This window comes from Phoenix dactylifera, chromosome 8 (assembly GCF_051530095.1).
Source record: "Phoenix dactylifera cultivar Ajwa chromosome 8, Ajwa_hap1_PhDact_Kaust_v1.1, whole genome shotgun sequence".
In the NCBI taxonomy this organism is placed as follows: Eukaryota; Viridiplantae; Streptophyta; class Magnoliopsida; order Arecales; family Arecaceae; genus Phoenix; species Phoenix dactylifera.
This window is the reverse complement of record NC_143197.1, coordinates 22193232-22213293: the sequence shown is the minus strand read 5'-3', so window position 1 is coordinate 22213293 and position 20062 is coordinate 22193232. Positions and strand designations below refer to the sequence as shown.

Here is a 20062-nt window from a genome sequence, read left to right as displayed (position 1 = left end):
GAGGAGGGGGGGGGGGGGGGGGGGGGGTGAATTGGATTTTTCTAAATTTTTAGTGCTTTAAAAAACTTCCTTAGTTGAGTGCGGTGGATACTTTCTTAAATTACTTTAATGAATTAAACTATAGCAAAGATGAAGGATAATGCAAGAATTATCACAAGTGAAGCCACAGCCCAAACACCACGATGTATAGTGGTTCGGTGCACCCCAAGGCACCTACGTCCACTCCCCAACCGTCTCCTTGAAAATTTTATTATAATCCCTCGGATTACAGTAGGATTGTTTTCCGGGCTCACAATTTAAAACCTTTACAATTGGTTTTCCGGGCTCACCAATAAACCTCAATATTGGTTTTGCAGGCTCACGAACAACCTACATGTTGTTTTACGGGCTTACCAACAAACCTTACAACAAGAGTCACTACAACAAAATAGGGTTTTGCCGACTCTTTTTTGCCGACGCTAACAGAAAGCGTCGGCAAATTTCGAAACAGCGCTGACATACTACGATGCTTTTTTATAGCATTGGATGAAATTAAAATAAGACGACGCTTCAAAGCGTCGTCGGAAGGAAAAGGCCACCAAACCCACGGATCTCCTGCCTTTTTCCCGATCCCCTGCCTTTTCCCTCTGTCTCTTTCTCTCTCTCGTGCGGAGGAAAAAACCCTAACCCTTTCATCCCTAGCCGCCATCATTCCCCCCCTCCTTCCTCCCCGATCATCTCCCCCCAAACCCCCCACCGAGCTTCGGATCCCCCTCCCCCTCCGGATCCCCCTCCCCCTTCGAGCTTCGAGGACGACCCCGCGCCGTCGAGAAAGGTGTTCTACCCCTCCGAGCTGAGGATACGGCGGTGGTGGCGGGCGGGATGTGATTCGACGACAACATACCCTTGAAGGAGGTGTTTGATAATCTGAGATGCACGCGGGAGGGGATGTGTTCTTTCCCACACCACTTCAACTGATATAGATTTGTGAGACAACCCTCTTGTATGTGCTTTTTGTTTTTTAATCTAGCTGTTGATTTATTTATTTATTTTTTGAATTTGTTTGTGGTTGCAGGAGAGCAAGTTTCTGAAATTCTTAGGGTTCATGTGGAATCCGCTGTCGTGGGTGATGGAGGCGGCGGCCATCATGGCCATCGCCCTCGCGAACGGAGGGGTGAGTCCTGGAAACACCATAATCTAATTGTTTTCTCTGGTGCATTTCTTCTTCTTTTTTAATTTTTTTTTTCTGTGACGAACCCATATGGGTTCTTGATTCCGTTCAACAGGGGAAGCCCCCAGACTGGCAGGATTTCGTGGGGATTAAAAAATTATATGGCAGGAACCCATATGGTGCATTTTTGCTTCTGATCAACTTGACGATCAGCTTCATCGAGGAGAACAACGCTGGATTTGTTTAGATTTATTGTAGATTTTATTGCAAGTTATTTGAAATCTTTTCTGTCCGAATGTTGGATGTTAAGTTGCTCTGATCATCAGAGGGACACTTTAAGATTTAAATGAATGAATATTTTGTGCCCACACTCCCCTTTAATTTCCTCTTATTTTGAATATAGAGCCCACATTTTTTTTTTTGCTCATAGCAAAGGAGTCTTGCACATAATTAATTTTTGTTATGTGATTTCCAAGTTAATAAATCAAGAGGTTTGATATCAAAGCTTCAAACATACAACTTGAAAAAGTAACGTATTAGTCATTCTTATTCCTAATTTTTTTAGAAAAAATTATATGGCCTGTATAGGCTTCCAACTGGACTGCTTTTAAAAACTACAACTAATACCTGCAATATGTTCTTTTTTTGATTTTGATCGTTAGTATCTAGTTTGATGTTTTTTCCCAGATTAGGTACTTATGCCATTTATTAGTTTCTCTTTGTGTATTTGTTCAATTCTAACTTTCAAATTCAGAAATTTTCTTTGATATCTATTGGGCCTTTTCTTACCATTCTATTTAGTTGCTAATGTACTTTGGTAACTCCTGATGTATGGTTTAATATGTTTATTTCAGCCTTCCAATGATACTGCCCTCTTGTTTATAAAAATTCATTCAATTGTGCTGGAATATGTATATCAAGTTCTTTGTGACAGTGGTTTAGGATGATTTAAATTCTGGATTGCAGTTTTCTTATGTTCCTTTCAGTGCATGATTATTAAATAGCTTGGTTTTTTATTATAACGATATTGCAGTAAAAGCAAGAAGCGTGCAACATCTCTTAGGACTTGCAATATCTATGGAACTGAGAGATGCCTCTTAATAATGTAAAGGCTTATGACAGGCAACCCTTTAGCAACAAATATTCAGAGAGTAGTTTTGTCCGTTCAGCATCAAATTGTGTAGCCAATTGTTTTACCATTTTTTACTTTTTCCTCTTATTATGTACTTACTTTAGAAGAACATTACTTGACAAAATCCTGACTAAATGCCTAATGCAATCTTAGAGATGATCAATGGTACAAAATATGTTCTTCAAGTTTTGATCTGGGGAGTTCTCACGATATAAAGAAGTTTTGCGGCCAATTTATTGGCAATAAGCTGGCAGCTTGGCAGTCATTATTATTTATTCAATTGTGAATGGTATTCTAAGTCACTGATTTGACCTTGTGTGCATATATAAGGTGGTAATTGTTGTCAAATATATTTTTTTGAAACCTATATCTTAGGCTTTCTTTTTTTTCGCAATGTAATGAGGTCTGCCATTGTGCCACCAGATGTAAGCCATCTGATGTTGGGTGTTTTTTTTTCCCACTTAGGTAATGCTAATACATGTGGAAAGCGGGTTGAGGGTCACATGAACTCAGGTTTATCTCTGGGGACTCCAGAAGCTGCCTTTGTACCTCCAAGACCCGATTATAGCCGGCCTTTTGTAAGTTGATGCCATATTCTTGAAATTTTAAGTGGTCTTGACTGCTTTAGACCGTTTGTAACCACATATTTCTGTGTTCATGTGTATGCTTCTGCATATGCTTGATGGTTATTGCGGTGTTTCTGTAACAGGCTTGCGTTCCTTACCCTTATGCTGATCCAAGCTTCGTTGGCATGCTGGCTGCGTATAGGTCACATGCAATTGTATGTATTATTGAGCATGTTCTTCCTTTCAGTTGTCTAATTTTTTTTTATATTAGTTGCAGCTCAATCAGTATTTTAATAGAATGGACAAAAGTTGGATAAATAAGTCGAAATCCAGTGCCGAACCAAGAAAAATTGCAGTCCCAGCTTACGAATATTTCATCTTTGTTACAACGATTTCTCCCTTCTCAGGTAACTAACTATATATTTTTGAATACTTTACATATTATCAATTATGATGTATAAGTTAATGTATCCCATTTTTACAAATATCTAAGGTTTCTTTTTTTTTTTTTTAGATTCCTGATACTTCAAATGCTCGCAGAGATGATGATGATGGAGCTGAATCCCGTCCCTGATACTTTGTAGATTATTTTTTTATGGAGTTTGATATGTATATATTTTTTATATTTTCAAAGTACATTGTAATTCATAACTTTTTATGTAAATTTAATCAAATATGACAATATAAATATTTCGAATGATCTGAATGTTTGTATCAATATCAATGTAATTTGAATGTTTGGTTCATATTGTATAATGTGTGTTTTATGATATATGTAAATATATGGAGTTTGATATTTTTAATTTTTTTTAAAATAATTACATTTCCCGACGCTTTAAAGCGTCGGTAAAAACCGTCGGCCTAGGCGTAACCCGCGTGCCATGATGGTTTTTTCCGACGCTTTATAGCATCGAAAAACAATATTTGCCGACGCTTTAAAGCGTCGGCAAAAAGCGTTGGCAAATCCCGATTTTTGTCGACGCTTTTAATTAGCGTCGGCAAAAAGTTTTTCCACTCCGGTATCGCCGACGTTTCTGCGACGCTTTGATTAGCGTCGCCGGATGTTTAGCCGACGCTTATAAGCGTCGCTAAAGGCCCTAAATAGTGTCGGAAAAGATAAGTTCTCCTGTAGTGAGTAATAAGCAAAGAATGAAAGCTCCTAAAAAAGTAAATAAAGCAATTATAAACTACAAAGAAGAGTTTAGAGAATGTTTATCGCTTTGGAGGAGCTATTCTCTTCTTTGTCAAGTTTGCTTCACTTCACAAGGGTTGGTGGAGCTATTGATGACTCTTTAACACTGCTCAACCACTTTCTTTGGGCTCTTGAGATGAAGCAATTGAATGAGGCTTGCTTTTCTAGGATTTTCGCTTGAATGTGCTTCTTGATTTTCAAAAGATGCCTTCCTTTGATGAATAGTGCCTCTTAAATACTTTTCCAACCTCTAAAGAACACTTTCCTACCGTTGGAATGGAGAAAGTAGCCATTTATAGCCTTTGGGGACTTAAAAAATAATTCTGCAGAACTAGCCGTTGGGCTGTCACCCATGCTGGGGTCGGCTCAAGTCACTGTTCATCAGGCTGAGGTCGGCTTAAGTTTTTCTGGGGTCGGCTCTTGTTACAGTAGGGTCGGCCCCTGCTATAGTGGGGTCAGCCCTCTCAGAAAATCAAGAAGCTTGTTTTTCCGACTTTTCAGGCTGGGGTTGACTCATGCTTTCTTGGGGTCAACCCAAGCTACAGTGGGGTCGGCCCTCTCAGGGATTCCAGAGACATGTATGTTGAGTTCTCATCTTGGGGTCGGCTCCACTAGGGTTGGCTCAAGGCTTCCTGGGGTCGGCTCCACCTGGGGTCGGCTCAAGAAAGCTTAGGGTCGACCCTCTCAGTAATTTTCAGAAAGCTATTTTTTTTGCAGTGGCTGAATCTGGGGTCGGCTCATGGAAACTTGGGGTCGGCCCCATTTACTGTTCATCTATGCCATATATGTCAGAACGTGCCAAAACGTGCCAGGGTCGACTCAGTCTCTTCTGGGGTTGACTCCTACTTTGTGCCAAGTGTTTCAAAAGCGTGCCACTTCGTTCCCAGGCGTGCCAAATATATCGGGGTTGACTCGAAACTAATTGGGGTCGACTCTAATCATGATTGTCTGCATATTAGAGTTAGACTAGCATATAGGATCAATAAAACATATTCCAAGTAAATTAGAATATATGGCACATTAGAGTTTCATACCCTTAATAATGAAAATTATAGTTTTGCCCTTTAGAATATACTCTACTTGAAACTTTGCCGAAATGAATTTAAAAGCTTTCTATCATTCTCTACTACAAATTTTATCTCGTTGTTAATCTTTGAGAGTTGTTTTGACTGTATTTTCCTAATGTATCGTGAATGTATCGAGGGTGTGCCATTCCTTAATGATGTATCGAGTTAATTTGCATTTCTAATTTGATATGGCCTCAATGGTTGTGTTAATCATCAAAATAACATTATCATCCTCAATCTTCCTCTTTTGATGATTACAAAACATTGAGTGTACCGAAGTTGGCGTTTATATTTGAATTGAGGTTTAAAGTTTAGAAAATGCTTTAAAAGCTGAAAATTCAGAATTTTTTAAATTAAAGGGTGTGCCAACCAAAATCTTCCTCGATCTAATCTAAATTTATGCCAATTGAACTCTAGTTTTGCTCCCCCTTATTCTTGTGTTTTATTGAAGATAAGACTCCAAAAATTTGTGTCACAATAAGAGTTTCAAGTTATGTATCGAGACAAGAGAAGTATGTGCCACATTTAGAATTTTTGATTAAACTCCAGATTTTCTTGTTTTGAAGTTTTAGAGTGCAGAATTTTTTATTGTTACACATATCTCTATACAATTGCTTTCTTATATTTTCTTCCAACTTAGCTTTGCTTAAGGATGTATATATATACTCCCCTTTTATATCTTAGGTATGAAGAATTTCTCTAACTTCTCTTATAACTTATTCTACTTCTCTTACTTCTCCCCCTATATTGCAATTTCTCCCTTCTCTGAGGATGATAGTGTTATTTTGATGATTAACAAGCAATAATCAAGAGTATGTTACAAGTTAATTCGATACTTCATTTATAAGTCTGTTACTCTCATTATATTTGTATAATAAGATAAAGATGCATTTCATTGTTTATATGGATGAATCTAACCTTGAGTTGCAGCAAAGTGTGGATTGAGTCGACCCCAAAGTTGATTGGGTCGACCCAAGGAAAGCATGAGTCGACCCAAATCTCAAGCCTCTCAAGCCTCAAGAAAACAGTTCTCTGGAAACACTGAGAGGGTCGACCCAAGAGGAAGTTGAGTCGACCCAAGCTTGAGTCAACCCAAACACTGAGAGGGTCGACCCAAAGGCAGTGACAGAATACATTGGCAGAATAGGTTCTCTGGAAACCCTGAGAGGGTCGACCCAAGTGAAAGTTGAGTCGACCTAACTGAACCTTGAGTCGACCCAAAGAAATGTTGAGTCGACCCAAGTGAAGGAAGGCTGAATTATAAGTTTCTGTGGTTCTGAGAGGGTCGACCCAAGAAAAGGTTGAGTCGACCCAAGTGAAAGTTGGGTCGACCCAAGGAAAGGTTGAGTCGACCCAAGCACGGGCAGAAGCATAACGGCTAGTTCTGCAGAAGTACTTTTTATCCTTCCAACAGTGAGTAATGGCTAGTTTTTGAATTCTAACCATTGGGGCTTGTCCAATGGATGAAGGAAACTATTTAAAGTGGCACTATTCATCAGAGAAAACATCCTTTTGCAAAATATCAAAGAGTACATAAGAAAGACAAAGTGCCCTAATCTTCTTCATTCAAGTGCTTCATTCAAGAGTCAAAAGAAAGTGGTTGAGCAGATTCCAAGAGTCATTAAGAGCTCCATCCACCCTTGAAGAGTGAAGCATCCTTGACAAGGAAGAGAGAAGTCACATCAAGCGATAACTATTCTCTAAACTCTTCTTTGTAGATTATATTGTTATATTTGCTCATCTAGGAGCTTAAATCTTCTTACTTCGTTTATTAAACTCCTTGTAAAGGTTAGTTGGTAAGCCCGCAAAACCAACGGTGTAGGTTGATTGGTGAACCCGTAAAACCAATTGTAAAGGTTCGTTGGTGAGCCCGAAAAACCAACATAGGTTCGTTGGTGAGCCCGTAAAACTAACATAGGTTTTTGGTGAACCCGAAAAACCAAAGTGTAAGGGTTTTTGGATTGTGAGCCCGGAAAACAATCCAACTGTAATCCGCGGGATTATAGTGAATTTCCAAGGGGTCGCTTGGGGAGTGGACGTAGGTGCTTAGGAGAGCACCGAACCACTATACTTTTTGTTGTTTGTATTGTGCTTTGTTTAATTCCACTAACTCATCAATTGACATAAGTAAGATAATTAAAATTAAGAGAAACCAATTCACCCCCCCTCTTGGTTTGTCACCTTGGACAACAAGTGGTATCAGAGTAAGGTGCTCCAATAGTACTTATTGATCTCACAATCAAGAGTTAAAGATCATGACAACCCAAGTGGGATGTTCTATGAGTGAGGGGCAATCCACAAATAGACCTCCTCTATTTAATGGCACAAATTACACATGCTGGAAAGCTAGGATGAGGATATTCATTCAAGCTTTAGACTATGAATTGTGGTATATCATTACTAGAGGACCTCACACACCCACAATTAGTATAGAGGGCACTATCATACCCAAACCAGAAATGGATTGGAATGAAAGTGATAGAAGATTAGCATAATTAAATGCAAAAGCAATTAATGTACTTTACTGTTCATTAGATGTAAGTGAATTCAATAGAATATCTACATGCATCTCTGCAAAAGAAATTTGGGACAAACTTGAGGTCATACATGAAGGGACTAATCAAGTTAAGGAGTCAAAAATAAACATATTAGTACATAAGTATGAATTGTTTAAAATGGAATCCACTGAGTCTATAACTGATATGTTTACTCGTTTTACTGAAATTATAAATGGGCTAAAGTGTTTAGGAAAGTCTTATACTAACTCTGAATTGGTGCGAAAAATTCTCAGGTCTCTACCAAGAGTTTGGGAGGCCAAGGTAACTGCAATTCAGGAAGGTAAGGACCTCAATACACTGCAATTAGAGGAACTTCTAGGATCACTCATGACCCATGAGTTGACCATGAGGCAAAATTCAGAAGATGAGGTCAAGAGAAGAAAGACCATTGCCCTAAAGTCAATCACTCCAAAACAACAAACTGAGTCGGAAGATTCAGATGATGATGATGAATTTGATGAAGAAGGAATGGCTATGCTTGGAAGAAAATTCAGAAAATTTATGAGAGGTAAGAATAGATTTCATAAAAAGAAACCCTTCTTCAAAGGTAGCTCAAGCAAAGAAAAGGGTAAGGACAAAAAAAAGGAAAAAGAATCACCTATTTGTTATGAGTGTAACAAGCCCGGGCATTATAAGATAGATTGCCCGGAATTAAAGTGGATGGCAAGAAAACTGAAAAAGAAGAACTTTATGGCTGAATGGAGTGAAAGTGAGGAGTCAAGTTCGGAAGAGGAAGATCATCAAGAGACGGCCCAAATATGTCATATGGCCAATGACGATGAGGTAGATTCTGAACTTGAATGTAATTTTACTGTTGATGAATTACATGATGCATTTTTAGAACTCATGGAAGAACATAAAAAACTAATCAATAAAAATAAAGTTCTAAAAGAAGAAAATCAATCTCTTATCAAAGATAAGTTAAAACTATCTCATAACTATGAAACATTAAGTAGGAAACTCACAAATGAAACCAAGAATCTAATTGCTGAAAATGTCAAGTTAAAAGAAGATGCTGAAAAATATAAATTCTTAGTACATAAGTTTACACTTAGTTCTACCAAATTAAATATGATTCTTGATAGTCAAAAAGCTGTATATGATAAGGCTAGATTAGGATATAAAATAAATAGGAAACAAAAATACTTAAATAACATTTTTATAAAAGCTAAAAATGAAAATATTACTTGTCATTGCTGCAATAAATTAGGACATAAAGCATATGAATGTAACTATAGAAAGTCCAGTCAAAACAAATTGAGTAATAATCATAAGCTTAAATTCAAGAAAGTTTGGGTTCCAAAAGGAATATCAAGTACTAACCCTAAAGGACCCAACATAGTTTGGGTACCTAAAGCTCTTTCTTGATCTTTATTGCAGGGGTGTCTTGCAGCTAATAAAGTGGAAAAACGATGGTATCTAGATAGCGGCTGTTCAAGATACATGACCGGTGACGTAGATCAATTTGTCACCTTGGAATTTAAGAAGGGTGGAGTAGTAACCTATGGAGACAATGGAAAAGGGTATATCATTGGAAAGGATAAAATTTTCATTACTCCATCTACTTTCATAGAAAATATCTTATTAGTTAAGGGTTTGAAACATAACCTACTTAGCATAAGTCAATTTTGTGATAAAGGGTTTAAAGTCACATTTGAAGCATCAGTATGCACAATCACAAATCCTAAAGATAATAGCATTGTACTTGTAGGACAAAGGCAAAGAAATATTTACATGGTAGATCTTCAGGATTTAGGCAAGAAAAATGGATTATGCTTAATTACTAATGAAGAAAAGAAAAATGAAACAAGTTGGCTTTGGCATCGTAGACTAGGACATGCTAGTATGGAATTAATATCAAAACTAGTCAAGAAGGAATTAATAAAAGATGTGCCAAAATTGATTTTTGAAAAGGACAAAATCTGTGGACCATGCTCATTAGGAAAACAAACTAAATCATCCTTCAAATCAAAGAATATAGTATCAACAACTAGGCCTTTTGAACTCATACACATGGATCTATTTGGACCCACTAGAACTGCGAGTCTAGGAGGAAAGAAGTATGGACTAGTTATTGTAGATGATCTTTCAAGATATACATGGGTTTCATTTTTGGCACATAAGAATGAAGCATTTTTAGAATTCTTGAAACTTTATAATAATATCATAAATGAAAAGAAGCTCACCTTAGTAGCAATTCGAAGTGATCATGGTACTGAATTTGAAAATCAATACTTTGAAGAATTTTGTAATAAAAATGGTATCTCACATCAATTTTCAGCACCTAGAACGCCTCAACAAAATGGGGTTGTTGAAAGAAAAAACAGGACATTGGCAGAAATGGCACGCACGATGTTGTGCGAATCAAATCTTCCAAAGTACTTTTGGGCTGAAGCTATAAGCACTGCTTGCCATATTCTAAATCGGGTGTTAATACGACCAATAACCAAGAAAACTCCTTATGAACTTTGGAAGAACAAGAAACCAACTGCTAAATATCTTAGAGTATTTGGATGTAGATATTTCATTTTAAACAATGGCAAGGAGGATCTAAGTAAATTTGATGCCAAGTTAGATGAAGGTATCTTCTTAGGATACTCCACATCTAGCAGGGCATACAGAGTATTCAATAAAAGAACTCTTGTAGTCGAAGAGTCAGTTAATATCATATTTGATGAGTCTGATAGTGAGTCTGCTAGGAAAGAGAATATTCTTGATGATGATACTGGAATTATTAACTTTAAAAAGTTGAATATTGATAACGTGCCAATTCAAGATAAGGGAGATGATTGGGTGCCACCACAATCTCAAAACTTGCCAAAGGAATGGAGGTATGCATATGGACACCCTAAAGACTTAATCATTGGTGATCCATCTCAAGGGGTAAGAACTCGATCCTCTCTTAGAAATTTAAATGATTATCTTGCTTTTGTTTCACAGTTAGAACCTAAGACTTATGAAGAAGCTGAAAAAGATACCAATTGGATAAATGCCATGCAAGAAGAATTAAATCAATTCAAAAGAAGTAATGTATGGACATTAACTGAAAGACCAAAGCATAACTCTGTAATTGGAACAAAATGGATCTTTAGAAATAAATTAGATGAAAATGGGTTAGTTATAAGAAATAAAGCTAGACTTGTAGCTAAGGGATACAATCAAGAAGAAGGGATAAATTTTGATGAAACATTTGCTCCTGTAGCTAGATTAGAGGCTATTAGATTACTTCTAGCTTTCACATGTTTCATGGATTTCAAATTGTATCAAATAGATGTAAAAAGTGCATTCTTAAACGGTTTTATAGAGGAAGAAGTATATGTAGAGCAACCTCCTAGTTTTGAGAATCATGAATTGCCAAATCATGTGTTTAGACTACATAAGGCATTATATGGATTGAAGCAAGCACCTAGGGCTTGGTATGATCGATTAAGCAAATTTCTACTAAATAATGACTTTAGTAGAGGAAATGTAGATAAAACACTGTTTCTCAAAAGAAAGGACAAAAATCTATTAGTGGTACAAATATATGTAGATGACATAATCTTTGGTGCCACAAATGATACTCTTTGCAAAGAATTTGCTGATTTAATGCACGGAGAATTCGAAATGAGTTTGATGGGAGAACTAAGTTTCTTTCTAGGATTACAAATCAAACAAACAAAAAAAGGTATCTTCATTCATCAAACTAAGTATACAAAGGAAATACTAAAGAAGTTTGGGAATGAAAATCATAAGGGAGTAGGCACTCCAATGAATCCTACTAGTAAGCTTGACAAAGATGAGAAAGGAAAGAGTATTGATATTAAGCTTTATAGAGGACTAATTGGATCCTTGCTCTACCTTACTGCTAGTAGACCAGACATCGTGTTTAGTGTAGGAATATGTGCTAGATACCAATCAGATCCTAAGGAGTCACATTTAAGTGCTGTTAAAAGAATCCTTAGATATTTAAGAGGAACTACGAACATAGGATTATGGTACTCAAGAGACTCCTGTCTAGATTTGCTTGCATACTCAGATGCTGATTTTGCTGGATGCAAATTAGATAGAAAGAGCACTAGTGGAACATGTCAATTCTTAGGAAACAACTTAGTATCATGGTTTAGCAAAAAGCAGAATTCAGTGGCACTGTCAACAGCTGAAGCTGAATATATAGCTGCTGGCAGTTGTTGTGCTCAAGTACTATGGCTTAAGCAACAACTAGAGGACTATGGAGTTAAGCTAGATAACATTCCTATTAAGTGTGATAATACTAGTGCCATCAACCTCACTAAAAATTCGGTTCAGCATTCTAAAGCCAAACACATAGAAATAAGATATCATTTTATTAGGGATCATGTGCAAAATGGAAACATATGTATTGAGCATATATACACTGAAAAATAATTAGCTGGCATATTCACAAAATCCTTGAGTGAAGATAGATTCTGCATGCTAAGGAGGGAATTAGGCATATGTGATCCTTTTTATTGAAGAGATATAGAAGGGAGCAAGCAGTCTCATGATACATTCCTCCCATTTCTAAAAGCCCATAAAACATGAGTCAAACTTGTCATCTATAGATTCCTTACTCATGTATCATTGTCCCAGAAAGAATTTGTACGAATTGGAAGCGAGAAAAATTTTTAGAAGCGAAAAGGAAGAGAAAAGAAAAATTTATGAACTTGGGTCGACCCAATTTTGGGTTGGGTCGACCCAACGTTGAGTCGACCCAAGAAAATTCTTGAGTCGACCCAACGTCGGGACCCCACTGTTAAAAGGGGGACCGTGAGCTATCTAGGGCACTGTTTACACTTTGTCCTCTTCCGAAAATCCTATTCTCCACTCTCCAATCTCCTCCAATCATCTCCAAACAGTAGATTACTTCACAATCTTGGAGAAATGGGACCCAAGAGAGCCATAGCCAAGCGATCCGGAAGAGTCTCACGGATCCAACGTGCGGAAAGGGAAGCTACAGAGCCGTCTACAGTGTCTCCACAAGGTGAGACACGTGTAGAGCGACCTCCTCCTCCCTCCCCTTCAGTACAACTTGCAAAGTTTGTGGGGAGACCGGTTACAACGGGGAGAAGGATCCATTCCGAGTTCTTGGATCAAGAAGGGTTCCGTTTGGGGGGATGGATCCGAAGGCAAGGATGGGAGTATCTCTGCTCCCTAGATGTGGTGATATACCCGGGACTAGTCCGGGAGTTTTATGCCTTCCTCAAAACTGGGATGGGAGGGCTCATATCGGAAGTTCGAGGAGTTAGGGTTCGAGTTTCCGAAGAGAGTTTGAGTTAGTTGCTTCATCTCCCCTGCGAAGGAGCAACTCCAAAAAAGCCAGAAAACAAGTTGAGAGCCCTGCAGTTAATTCTTGAGAATGAAGACTTCGACTTCTCGGAGCAGGTTATAGCGAGCTCTCTTTCTGCAAAGATGAGGTTGTTGCACAACATCATTGATAGGATTCTATTTCCGAAGAGCGGAAGATTTGATCTCATTTCAGAACGAGATCTAGTTGTGATGGAGTATATTATTCAGGGTATTCCCCTGAATCTCCCGGCCATGATACTGAGGCAGATGAGGAAGGTGATCTGCAACTCCAGAGTATCCCTGCCTTATGGTATGATACTCACCTTGATCTTTCGACAGCATGACATATCAGTAGAGGGAGAGATCTCCAGGCATCTACTCCATACTGACACGTACACTGCACGATCCCTTATTCGCATGGGTTATGAGAAGGTGAACGGGCAGTGGGTACGTACTGGAGCAGGGATTCAGGGTGATGCACCAGAGGGTGATGCACCAGATTTTGGAGACCCTATCCCTGAGGATGAGGAGCATACGGATCATCCTACTGCACCTTCAGAGGCTGCACCATCGTCATCTGTTCCTGCGGGAGACACAGATGAGTTCTGGAGTAGGATGACTGAGCTTATGTCAGCTCAGGCGAGGACTATCACTGATGGGCTGACGAGCAGACTAGATATCATGTCTGCTGAGATCAGTGATCTGAGAGAGCAGATAGGAGCTCTACGGCGAGAGAGAGAGACTCATGGACCATCTGTGCCACAGGCAGCTGAGTCAGAGATTTCGGCATAGAGTCATCTAGCTCACCGTGCTCCACGCCATACTCAGTCTCATCAGGCTCGACCTCCCCTCGCCACTTATACTAGGAGGATGAGGACTAGATCACAGCCATTAGATACTCCCTAGGCTGATATTAGCATTATGATTAGAGCCTAGGATATGTATCTAGTTCTCATATGTATTTTGTATTGATCATGTACTTTGAACTTTGATTGAGGAACATTGTATTTGTTTTTGTTTTTGGCATTAATTGTACTAAAATGTTCCTATTTTGATCAATGAAGTTTAAATGTTTGTTAATTATTGCGTATATTCCCATGCACCTATTTGATGATAACAAAAAGGGAGAGAAGTAAGGAAAGACAAATAAGTTGTATAAGAAAGAGAAATAAGTTGTCAAACAAGTTGAAAATTATAATAGGAAAGCATATACATTTAAGGGGGAGCAATTTGTAACAATGAAAATGATCAAATCTAAAATTTCTATTGAATTTCAGAATTTGGCACATAGAATTTCAGAATTTGGCACATACCTTTCACACCTCGATACATAATCTGAAACTCATGCTTTATCTCAAATTTTTGAAGTTTTATCTTTAATGAAATATAAATGAAAGGGGGAGCAATTCAAAAAGTCAAATTGGAAACATTTGGATGAAATAGGGGGAGACTTCACTCTCATATTTGAAAAGCTGAAATTCAGCAACTTGAGCCCTTTTAAAACTGATTTTAAGATAAGTATCAATAGGCTCATACTTTATATTTTGTAATCATCAAAAAGGGGAGATTGAGGATGATAGTGTTATTTTGATGATTAACAAGCAATAATCAAGAGGATGTTACAAGTTAATTCGATACTTCATTTATAAGTCTGTTACTCTCATTATATTCGTATAATAAGATAAAGATGCATTTCATTATTTATATGGATGAATCTAATCTTGAGTTGCAGCAAAGTGTGGATTGAGTCGACCCCGGCACATAAAGAAAACATCTGGCACACTTCTGCAAAAATGGCACGGATGAACAGTAGTTGGGTCGACCCAAGGAAAGCATGAGTCGACCCAAACCTCAAGCCTCTCAAGCCTCAAGAAAACAGTTCTCTGGAAACACTGAGAGGGTCGACCCAAGAGGAAGTTGAGTCGACCCAAGCTTGAGTCGACCCAAACACTGAGAGGGTCGACCCAAAGGCAGTGATAGAATACATTGACAGAATAGGTTCTCTGGAAACCCTGAGAGGGTCGACCCAAGTGAAAGTTGAGTCGACCCAACTGAACCTTGAGTCGACCCAAAGAAATGTTGAGTCGACCCAAGTGAGGGAAGGCTGAATTATAAGTTTCTGTGGTTCTAAGAGGGTCGACCCAAGGAAAGGTTGAGTCGACCCAAGTAAAAGTTGGGTCGACCCAAGGAAAGGTTGAGTCGACCCAAGCACGGGCAGAAGCATAACGGCTAGTTCTGCAGAAGTACTTTTTGTCCTTCCAACAGTAAGTAACGGCTAGTTTTTGAATTCTAACCATTGGGGCTTGTCCAATGGATGAAGGAAACTATTTAAAGTGGCACTATTCATCAGAGAAAACATCCTTTTGCAAAATATCAAAGAGTACACAAGAAAGACAAAGTGCCCTAATCTTCTTCATTCAAGTGCTTCATTCAAGAGTCAAAAGAAAGTGGTTGAGCAGATTTCAAGAGTCATTAAGAGCTCCATCCATCCTTGAAGAGTGAAGCATCCTTGACAAAGAAGAGAGAAGTCACATCAAGCGATAACTATTCTCTAAACTCTTCTTTGTAGATTATATTGTTATATTTGCTCATCTAGGAGCTTAAATCTTCTTACTTCATTTATTAAACTCCTTGTAAAGGTTAGTTGGTAAGCCTGCAAAACCAACGGTGTAGGTTGATTGGTGAACCCGTAAAACCAATTGTAAAGGTTCGTTGGTGAGCCCGAAAAACCAACATAGGTTCGTTGGTGAGCCCGTAAAACCAACATAGGTTTTTAGTGAATCCGGAAAACCAAAGTGTAAAGGTTTTTGGATTGTGAGCCCGGAAAATAATCCAACTATAATCCGCGGGATTATAGTGAATTCCCAAGGGGTCGCTTGGGGAGTGGACGTAGGTGCTTAGGAGAGCACCGAACCACTATACTTCTTGTTGTTTGTATTGTGCTTTGTTTAATTCCACTAACTCATCAATTGACATAAGTAAGATAGTTAAAATTAAGAGAAACCAATTCACCCCCCCCCCCCCCCCTAGCTTGTCACCTTGGGCAACATTCTCTTACTTCTCTCCCTTTTTGTCATCATCAAAAAGATATGTAATACATGGGTGAAAAGTATTTCAATGACAAAGATTATAAAACCGGATAAGACATCACATTTCATAGGAGCCAAAATTACAATGTTCTAATAAGCCAAGATGCCATATAAGATAACATCATTTACAATCAACAAAAAGCAAAATACATAGATAGCTAGAGTAACTCTATGCACTAGTCTAAACAAGCTCCTGCAGTGCTATCAGTAGGCCTAGAGGCATCCAAAGGCTGGGATCTGGCTCTAGATCTCCTAGTATAGGTGGTGAGAGGAGGTCTGGGCTGATATGACTGTGAGGGTCTGTGAGCCCTATGAACTGGCTGGCTCTATGCCGAGACCTCTGACTCAGCTGCTCGAGCTCCCTGAGGACCATGAAACTCTCTCTCTAAAGCTGTCATCCGGTCCATGAGACTCGTCACCTGAGCAGAAACTCCCTTGACCTCAGCCGTGATACTGTTTATCCGACTCATCATACTATCGGAGAGACTCGTCATCCTATCAAAGAGACTCATCACCTGAGCTGATACAATTCAGTCATCCTACTCCAATACTCCTCTGTATATCTAGTAGGTGTGGATGATGAAAGTCCTGCCTCTGCATGTGCCGAAGGATGGTCGACAGGTACCTCAGGCTCGAGAATAGAGTCTCCAGGCTCTGGTGCCTGTACCCCTGTACCTCCCCGCACCCAGTGACCGTCTACCTTCTCGTAGCCCATGCGAATAAGTGATCGTGCAGTGTAGGTGTCGGTTTATAATAAATCTCTGGAGATCTCTCCAACCAGACATATGTCATGATGTCTAAATATCAGTGTGAGTACCATACCATATGGTAAAGAGGCTCTCGCTCTAGATACGGCCTCACACATCTGTCTGATCATCATGGCCTGAATAACATGCTCCATAATCGCCTGATCATGCTTAGACATATAGTCGAATCTTCCGCTCTTCGGAAACAATATCCGACCTATAAAGTTATGAAGCAGTCTCATCTCAGCAGGAAAAGAGCTAGCTACCAAATTATTTGAATAATCTAGCTCATCTCTCTCCATAATCAGCTGTAGAGCTCTAATCTTGTGCTCTGGTCTGTCTGATATGGCACCCTCACATGGGAGATGAAGTAACTATCTTAGGTTCTCCTCAGAAACACGGATTCGAACTTCACGAACCTTGAACACAAGCCCTCCTGGACCGACCCGTAGGAAAGCATAAAACTCACGAACTAATCCCGGGTAGGTCTGTAAATCTAGGGAGTAAAGATACTCCTATCCCTGTTGTCGGATCCAACCACCCAACCTGAACCCCTCTTGATCCAAAAATTCAGAATGAATTCTTCTACCTATAGTAACCGGTCTCCCCGCATACCTAGCAAGTAGAACTAAAGGGGAAGGAGGTGGAGGAGGCTCTACATGTGGCTCAGCTTGTGGAGGCACTGAAGATGACTCTCTAGGATGCTCCTCTACAGTAGATGGGCGTGTCACTCTCTTAGCATGCTTGGCCACTGCTTGTTTGGGTCCCATTTTCACCAAACCCTTTCCTAGAACTTGATCTAATGGCTTGGGAGAGGGATCTACTATTGTTTGGAAGTGATTAGAGGGGATTGGAGAGGAGGAAATAGGGTTTTTGGAGGTTAGAAGTGATAAAAGCGCTCACGGCTCCCCCCTTAAAAATGGGGGTCCCGCCGTCGGGTCGACCCCAGCTTGTGCTTTGGGTCGACTCAAGGTGGGGTTGACCCCACTCTGGGCTCGGGTCGGCCCCAGTTCAGGTTCCCAATTTTTTTTTTTTATAATCTTTCTTCTTTCTGATCCTTACCAAATTTTTATGAGACCTTGATATACATGTGAAGAATTTATAAATCAATAATTTGATCAATGTTTCATAGGATTTACAAAATAAGAGGAGCGTATCGAGAGACAATTTTCCTATTCTAAGCAAAGGGGTCATATATGCCTAATTCTTTCCTAAGCATGCAAAATCTATCTTCACTAAGAGGTTTTGTAAATATATCAGCTAATTGTTTCTCGGTACACATATGCTCAATACTTACATTCCCATTTTGCACATGATCTCTAATGAAGTGATACCTAATTTTAATGTGCTTTGCCTTAGAGTGCTGAACCGAATTTTTAGTGAGATTGATTGCGCTAGTGTTATCACATTTTATAGAAATTTTATCAAGCTTAATTCCATAGTCCTCTAGTTGTTGCTTGAGCCATAGTACTTGGGCACAACAACTTCCGGCTGTGATGTATTCGGTCTCAGCTGTCGACAGTGCCACTGAATTCTGCTTTTTACTAAACCATAACACTAAATTGTCTCCTAAGAATTGACATGTCCCACTAGTGCTCTTCCTATCTAACTTGCATCAAGCAAAATCCGCATCTAAAAATGCAAGCAAATCAAGACAAGAATCTCTAGGATACCATAATACTATATTTGAAGTCCCTCTTAGGTATCTAAGAATTCTTTTGACAGCACCTAGATGTGATTCCTTAAGGTCTGACTGATATCTAGTACATATTCCTACACTAAATACTATGTCAGGCCTACTAGCAGTAAGGTAGAGCAAAGATCCAATTAAGCTTCTATAGAGTTTCATGTCTATGCTCTTCCCTTTTTCATCTTTATTTAGCTTACTAGTGGGGCTCATCGGAGTGCCTATTTTCTTGTGATTTTCATTTCCGAACTTCTTTAGTGATTTCCTTTGGATACTTAGTTTGATGGATGGAATTTTTTTCCTTAGTTTGCTTGATTTGTAATCCGAGAAAAAAATTGAGTTTTCCCATTATACTCATCTCGAATTCTTCTTGCATTAATTTAGCAAATTCTGTACAAAGAATATCATTAGTGGCACCAAATATGATGTCATTTACGTATATTTGTACCACTAGCAGATTTTTATCTTTTCTCTTAATGAAAAGTGTTTTATCTATATTTTCTCTACTAAAATTATTATTTAACAAAAATTTACTTAGTCGATCATACCATGCCCTAGGTGCTTGTTTCAACCCATGTAGTGCCTTATGTAATCTAAATACATGATCAGAAAATTCATGGCTTTCAAAACCAGGAGGTTACTCTATATAAACTTTATCTTCTATATAACCATTTAGAAAGATACTTTTTACATCCATTTGATATAGTTTGAAATCAATAAAGCATGCAAATACTAGTAGTAGTCTAATAGCTTCTAATCTAGCTACGGGAGCAAACGTTTCTTCAAAATCTATCCCTTCTTTCTGATTGTATTCCTTAGCTACAAGTCTAACTTTATTTCTTGTAACTACTCCATTTTCATCTAACTTATTCCTAAAGACCCATTTGGTTCCAATTATTGTATTATGCTTTGGTCTTTCAGTTAGTATCCATACATTGCTTCTTTTCATTGATTTAATTCTTCTTGCATGGCATTAATCCAATGTATGTTATGTTCTGCTTCTTCATAAGTTTTAGGTTCTATTTGTGCAACAAAAACAAGATAATTATTCCAATTTCTTAGAGAGGATCGAGTTCTTACCCCTTGTGATGGATCACTAATAATTAAATCTTTAGGATGCCCATATGCATACCTCCATTCCTTTGGCAAGTCTTGAGATTGTGGTGGATTATGATCATCTTCTTTTTTCTCTTCATCTTCCTTTTTTGATTTGGAACGTCATTAAGGTTTAGCTTTTCAAACTCAATTATCCCTGCATCATCATCAAGAATACTTTCTCTCCTAAGGGACTCACTATCAGACTCATCAAAAATAACATTAATTGATTCTTCAACAACAAAAGTTCTTTTGTTGAAGACTCTGTAAGCCCTGCTAGAAGTAGAGTATTCTAAGAAAATACCCTCATCTGACTGGGCATTAAATTTGCTTAGATATTCCTTGCTATTGTTTAAAATAAAACATCGACAACCAAATACTCTAAAATATTTGACAGTTGGTTTCTTATTCTTCCAAGGTTCATAAGAAGTTTTCTTTGTAATAGGACGAATTAAAACACGGTTTAAAATATGGCAAGCAGTATTTATAGCTTC

The 20062-nt window shown here is 38.5% G+C and overlaps 1 long non-coding RNA gene across 3 annotated transcripts; it reads left to right on the top strand.

Annotated features, from left to right (window-relative positions):
• The first annotated feature begins 616 nt into the window (after positions 1 to 616).
• LOC120105249 (uncharacterized) lies at positions 617 to 3676 on the top strand. Of its 3 annotated transcripts, XR_016396230.1 has the most exons (6): positions 617 to 966; positions 1055 to 1153; positions 1266 to 2860; positions 2992 to 3050; positions 3126 to 3255; positions 3363 to 3676. It is a non-coding gene; the product is annotated as an uncharacterized LOC120105249 (long non-coding RNA). The 3 variants fall into 3 exon arrangements; XR_015968142.2 differs by having other exon boundaries at positions 2748 to 2860; positions 2992 to 3255; XR_016396229.1 differs by having other exon boundaries at positions 2992 to 3255.
• The last annotated feature ends 16386 nt before the right edge of the window (positions 3677 to 20062 follow it).